General features: G+C 44.8%; 1 non-coding gene across 1 annotated transcript; it reads left to right on the top strand.

Moving 5' to 3' along the window:
- Positions 1 to 1,477: 1,477 nt before the first annotated feature.
- trnai-uau lies at positions 1,478 to 1,571 on the top strand. The gene is made up of 2 exons: positions 1,478 to 1,515; positions 1,536 to 1,571. It is a non-coding gene; the product is annotated as a tRNA-Ile (tRNA).
- The last annotated feature ends 5,500 nt before the right edge of the window (positions 1,572 to 7,071 follow it).

Genomic DNA, 7,071 nt, shown 5'->3' with positions numbered 1-7,071 from the left:
TCCAGAGTGATAATGAGCTATTTAAAGCCACCCTTAACTCAGCACCCCCAACATTACCGCTTAACATCCATGTTCCTGTGGGAGGCTGTGGCCACATGGTTCACCCCGCAGCTCCGCAGCGTCTCAGGAAACCAGAGACAATTTCTTTCTCACAGCCGCGCTCCAGGCTTCGCAGTGTTCCCAGGTCCGCTTATTTTCAGCAGCTTTGGCCTTGTTCATTTATACTTCTGGGGCTGCCTCCTCCACAGGGCCCGGCCCTACGTTGGCCGGGCCCTGCAGAGGAGGCAGCCCCAGAACTCGGACATGGCAACTGTTTAGGAGGCGGAGGTAATACAGCTGACTGCTTGTTTCTCCCACAATAACTGGCAACGCTGGCGCCGCTTCCCGACTTGCAGGAAACAATTTTTTCTAAATGCTGCGGTCTCAGCAGAGAGAAAGGTTATTCTTCTCATAAGCTTCCACCGCCGTGTGAAAGTAGAATTTATCCTGAACAGAAACCAACGTCCCCTCAAACCTGCAGCGCTGCACGTTCTTCATGGGATTTCTGTGTGGTCAGCACATTTAGTCTGAAGACACGCCACTGGCTCCATCTGAATACCTCTAAGTTGAGCTCCTAGCTCCTGCTGCTAGCCTCTGCTGCTAGCCTCTGCTCCCTGACTTTGACCTTTCCTGGGTCAGCAGAACTCTATCAGGGAGGAAAGGAGCTTCAGCTGCTGAGCTGATTCCAGACTTTAACTCTGATGTCATTAGTGACGGAAACATGGAGGATGGAGTCAGAAACATGGAGGATGGAGTCAGAAACATGGAGGATGGAGTCAGAAACATGGAGGATGGAGTCAGAAACATGGAGTCAGAAAAGTGCAGAAACAGCCTTCTGGACATGAGCAACAAAGAGACGTTCTCTGCTCTACGCATGTTTTAGTGGATTTCTGTTAGGGGGCTATATAGATACAACATCATTTTCTGATTAGTGATGTGATGTGAGAACTCAACATTAATTGAAAACAAAGCAGTCCTGATGAATTACTTACTAACATTTCAGGCACTGGACCTAAACGCCGTGTTGTAGCAGCTGAAATGGTGATTTGTATTAAAGATCAAAGATTGACAGGTCAGCTGCAGCAAGTGAATCAAAGCAAAGGTGCAAATCCAGGCCTTCAACAGGATGCAATGGTGCCGTCATTCAGGACATGATGTTTGTAAGACTGTAACCTGCAGAACGATGCTGAGGTTGTGAGTCCAAGTCTTGAGGAAGTTAATGTTTGTTAATGCATGAATCTATCAGAGAAAAAGCTTGGAAGTGATTGTTTCCTAAAAACATGGCAGCAGAGGCTCTGTGCTGAAAGCTAACAGTGATTTCAGAGCTGACTGAACTGTTGGCCACAGCAGGTGAAGATCTAGAGTCCCAGCTTTCTGCTTGTAAGCAGCTTCACTAACATCAGCATCTAGGATGCAGACTGGCTGCTAAGGCTAACAGGCTCCAGTGGCGCAAACGGTCAGCGCGCGGTACTTATAAGACAGTCACCTGCAGAGCAATGCCGAGGTTGTGAGTTCAAGCCTCACCTGGAGCAGAAGGCTTTTTAAAGGTTTATTGATAAAATAAAATGTAGGCCAGACTACAGCATTGGTTATTCTCAAGTCTGGTTTACATGCTGGGTGGGTCTGTACCTCATTGCACCAACCAAGCCGTGCCGCTGTGGGCAGAACGCCACATCATCCATATAAGACAACAGTCACTTCCTCCATAGCAGGAAGCTTTGGTTAAAAAACACTTTGAAACTGGAATCAACTAACATTTTTCAGAATGATTCTTAATCTTCCAAAATCTGTCCCTGTCGCTGAAAAACAGCAGAAGACCTCCTGTTGGGGGGGGGGGGGGGTTCAGAACGACTGTCCTCCTCCAACGTGGAAATGGCTTTTCATAAAGAAGCAGCTGATTCTGGAGAGGACAGACGTCCCAACCGGGCTGGGAGGAGACGTCTGTGGGAGAAAGCAGTGGAAATTTCCACATCAACCCCAATAGCTGTGCAGGAACCTCTGTCAATACGTTTAAAAGGATTAAGGCTAGATCAACACAGGGTCACTTCCTCTCATTCCTTATCTGCAGACATCTGTAAACTCCGCTCTAGTTTGTTTTATTGAAGATCTGCCTGTGTGACGGAGAGTGAAGACCCAGTTCAGGACATATAGCGGTTTGACTCGTCAGCTGTTTTATCTGCAGCTCTACACTGTTTACTGCAGGTCAACATCAGCTGGATGCTGCTCCTCCCTGAGATAAGCTCTTCTTCTCTGTTTCCCTCAGGGTGGACCGGCAGTGATAAAGCAGATCTGGTAACGGAGCAAATGCCAATGAACATGGTTGTATTGTATGTCAGAGCCTCTGTGTTTGTTCTCATCATAATTACAGCGGTACGTCCTCCGCCTCCCCGCTGCCATCATCGTTCATCTCTGGCAGGGTTTGTCCTGCTGCCCCGGGCAAGTTTGGGCTTGCACAGCCGGGCCTCCCAAGGTCTGAGGCATGCATGCAAACATGCACAACAAACACGATTACACACACAAACAGCTCTGAATGAGGGATTCTAGAGAGAAGCCAGCCATTTAAACCTGACCGGCCATGACTAGCTAGAACTGAAGACGTTTCACTTTTCTGCTCCTCCTGTGGGCTTTGATAAGAAGACTGAGCAACATTTTGTGAGGCTGTCAGTTTATTACTTACGCAAAAAAAACATTTAGACAAACTTGTCTCTTTGAAACTTAATTTCAAGATATAACATGCAGCTTTTCAACCAAACCATATTTACAGTAGGAGGGAGGAAGTGACCGACAGTATTAATGGAAATGTGCACGGATGAACTGTCCTCCGGCTGCTTAAAACGCCTCTAGGAAGTTCCCAATAATTGCCATCATACATAACAGGGTAGTGGGAAATTGTGTCTTCTTTTTCTACCAACTCAACTGTATTTGTGATGAAATCCTAACAATGTCACTCAAAAGGCACCTAAGATGCAATAGCTTGGCCTGGAGACTCAACATGGTGGCCTCAGCTATTTAAACAGTTTAAATAGCTGCAATAAGATGTTTTTGTGCATTTTCTGTCAGTTTGTATCACAAGTTGCACACGTATGGTACACCAAAGGCTTTATCTCAACACTACGCACATATGTAAATGGTTGAATTTAGTCTATTTCTGGAGTGAAATTAACAAAAATATGACAAGTAAACGGCCAATCACTGGCCTCCGTGTGCAGCATAGTGAGAGGAAGAGCGCCCAGGTGTAAAGACGGCATCTTAGTGTCTTTTTGCTAGAAATATAGTAATCAGGAGGCGTAGAGCCAGGACACAGCAAGGCAAGCCGGGACCAAGAAGAGGATGCTAATGTCGTTGTCTGGACGCCTGGAGGGCTATAAAACATGAAAGCCAGGAGGTTTGAGCTGACTGAGCAGCTGTCATTTGTTCTCATTTTAATGATTACTTAAGATGAAATCATCCATTTTTCTTTATATTTACAGACCTCATTATTACTTGAATTGATCATTTCACCAACTGAAGCTTTTCTGAGTCACTTGGAGCAGTGATGGTATAAACAGCCATCTCCTTCATGAATACAGCTCTAACAAGAATGATGATTGTTCTGCTTAGCTTTTTGTACAAAGATTGTAGAAAGCTGCTGTCAACAAATTTACTGGATGAAAGCTGTTAGCAGCCCGTTAGGAGCTTTTCCTACTCCTGCTGCTCCGTGTCTCTTATCCCGTTCTGCTTAATGTTCGTTCCAAGGACAGCAGGACGGATTGTTTGCATCTGCAGGTTTGTTCATAACACAGTTATCTGTTTAACGTGGATTTGTGACTGGACCCTGAAGCTGAGCGGCGATGCTTCCGCATCAGGTGTGACTGATACTGTTCCTGTATGTTCTCACTATTCTTTAATGTTAACACAAAAAGCTGGCAACACAACGTTCTGCCATTTATCAACAAGCAGACTGGAGAAAAGACGAGGATCCAAATGAAAACAATCCCAAATCCCACATTTTGGTTTTGGCTTTTTGTTGCAGCATTTTCCATTTATGGTAAATCAGACACCACCCAGCTGTAAATGTGTTCCTAACAAAATTATCTTCATCAAAACAAAAATGTTAGATATGCATTCATTTTAATTGGTCCTGATCATTTATTGGCTTTGTGGTGAAAACGATTTCTGTATTCGCTGAAACATTTAAGAGTCTGAATCATTTCCATCAGTAAAAAGACATGGTTATCATAGTAATAGTCCCATTTAAAATAAACTGCTTTCTGGCGTGTGGCTGGATCATTATTCTTTGATTCAAGACTAAAATGGGAACTTCTGGGGCAAACATTACCTCCAGAGCTGATGGGATGGAGCTAAATCCAGAAGAACCCTGCAGGAGAATCTGAGACTGAGATGGAGGTTCTCCTTCCTGCAGGAGAACCAGCCTGAACCTGCAGCCTGAGATGTTATGAGATGTATGAGCAAAATATTGGTTTAGAAAAGAAGTAAGCTGGAATTCAACAAGCAGCATTCACTCCTGGTTCCCCAGGAGTGAATGCTGCTTGTTGGGACTTTGATGCAATCAACTGGTTTCCTTATATAGGACATTTTTGACCAATCTGTATAATCTGACCCAATCTGTATAATATGATTGAACTTGACTTTGTAAAGTGCCTTGAGATGACATGTTTCATGATTTGGCGCTATATAAATAAAATTGAATTGAATTGAATTGAATTGAATAAAAGTTTGAGGTTGAAGACTCTATTACAGGAGATCTGAACTGGGTTCAGGTTCTTGAACTGGACCTTTCCACCATGCTGGTTTTCAGCTGACCTTCTACAGATCTCCTGTGCTGATGCTGAATATTTTGGGCTCTTCCCGCTGTGAGAAGTTCAGGTCTGCTGATGCTGAAGGTTTTCTGCTGCGGTTCTAATGCTGCGGTTCTAATGCTGCGGTTCTAATGCTGCTTCCTGCGTTGGTACCGACCCTCACGTCTGATACCTGCTAAGCCGCTGGTAGCCTTTGTGCCGTGGTCCTTCTGTACTATCCATCATGGTTTAGGGACTTTTAATGCTTCCAGTACCACTGATGTTATGGTAACATAACTGACATGAGATCTAATCCAAAACCCATCTTGTTATTCTCTGCTCCCCGTCCTCCTCCTCCTTCTTTGGACAATTTGTCCTCAGCAGTTTTCCTGTCATTCAGATTCTCCCCATGCCCCGCCAGGTACATAAACTCTAACTCCTCCCGTTTCATCTGCAGACAAAACCCAGATCATAACCCCAACGACTGCAGCCCGCTGGCGGCGGCGCACGCAGACACAACAAGTGGAGTGTTGGGAGTTTACAGGGGGGCCCATCGCTGCTGCCAGCCTTTTTATTGCAGCAGTGAATGGGCCCTGCCTGTAGCCAGCAGTGGTGGAGTTAGACACAGCAGAGGTTCTCGGCAGGCAGCTATTATCATGGTAAACGGGGTTTGAATGGAAGAGGATGGGCAGGACACACACACATAAAACAGAGGAGGGCAGGGAGGGAGGAGGACAAACAGCCCGACCACCTCAGAGACGGCACACATGTCAGACGGAGCAGATCCAGCCCTTCTCATCATGGAAAAACTCATTTTCTGTCCAAATAAGACTCTTTGTTTTGAGCTTTCATGGTTTCTCCTCAGGATGAGGGCACCGAGACATTTATGTTATAAAAACCCTGTAAAAACACGCATGTAACAGCAAAGTGTGAATCAAAGAGGTCAAGGGAAACGTGCAGCAGGTAGTCTGGGAAGGTTGGAGGAACCAAAGGTTTTATTACAGCACCAGGAGGAAGCTGGATAACAGCAAGAGACTCGTTAAAAACAACATTTTAACTTTAGTTTTGACTATTCAACTAAAATAAACATCTCAAGTCAAAGAATAGCATCTACCTCCATCACACCTCATACCATAAAATGTTTGCATCACATACAGATAAAGCCAAAGTTTATCTACCGGACTTAGATTTACATTTTAATGTGACATGTTTCTTCTGTTTGGGGATTTGAACCAGGAACCTTGCAGGACTCGTAGGACACAAGTGCCCTGCTCTAAAGCACTAGAGCAGCACCAGAGGAGACACGCAGAAAGATGCTCAGTGTTTAGAATATATGGTGCGCTAATAGAGGTTTATCTGCTGATTATTGAGGAAGGGATACGTATATTTTACATGTCATTTCTAATAAAATGTAAATAAATACTTTCTTAATGACAACAAAGGTCATAGCTGAATAAAATGATCCAGATCTGATGATCTTGATGGTTTCCAGTAGACTGTGTGTCTACAAAGCAGCGTGGCGTTAGCTTGCTGTGAAAGAAAAAAGTTTCATACTGATTGAGATGAAACAGACGATTTGTGTTTCAGCTGCTTGGCAGAAAGCGAGAGCAAAGAGAGACGACTGTTAAAGGGCTGCCTGATAATCCTCCATGTTTAAAAGCCCTCCTGGAAGACGTGATGCGTGCGAGGCAATCAGCGAGACACTCAAGTGTGCCGCGAGCGCACACACTCTGAAACGGATGAAAAAGGAGGGAAAGGACAGAGCAGAGGAGGGAAAACAGAGCAAACCTTCCTCCTCCCTCTCCTTTTCTCTTTTTCAGCTCATCTTTCTGTCTCCTCTCTCCCACTTCCTGCTGCGCTTTTACAGCAACACAAACTTTCAAAGGTCCTTTTCTATAAAGCAGACACACACATTTATCTCCCTTCCTCGCTGGGCAGTTTTCACACGTCCTTTCAGGAAAACCTTCCTCCTAAGATGGAGTAAAAATGTTTGTGCTAAACCTGAATCTTGAGGTTAAGGGACGTCTCTGATGCTGCTGGAGGTTATTCTCAGCCATGCGTCACCCTGCTGTTCCACCGCAGAGGAAAGGGAACATCTGGACGCCTAAAATGGCCGCTCCACAGCAAAGGTCAAGGAGCAGGAGCCATAATTAAAGAGATTTGAATTGAGCCTTAAATTCAGCTGAGATCAAAGATGGCTGTTTTTTAACCAGCGTAAACCAACTACTCTTTATTAAACCTTTAAAAAGCCTTC

The sequence above is a fragment of the Fundulus heteroclitus genome, unplaced genomic scaffold, assembly GCF_011125445.2.
Source record: "Fundulus heteroclitus isolate FHET01 unplaced genomic scaffold, MU-UCD_Fhet_4.1 scaffold_576, whole genome shotgun sequence".
NCBI classification, from domain to species: domain Eukaryota; kingdom Metazoa; phylum Chordata; class Actinopteri; order Cyprinodontiformes; family Fundulidae; genus Fundulus; species Fundulus heteroclitus.
This window is presented reverse-complemented; position numbering and strand designations above follow the sequence as displayed.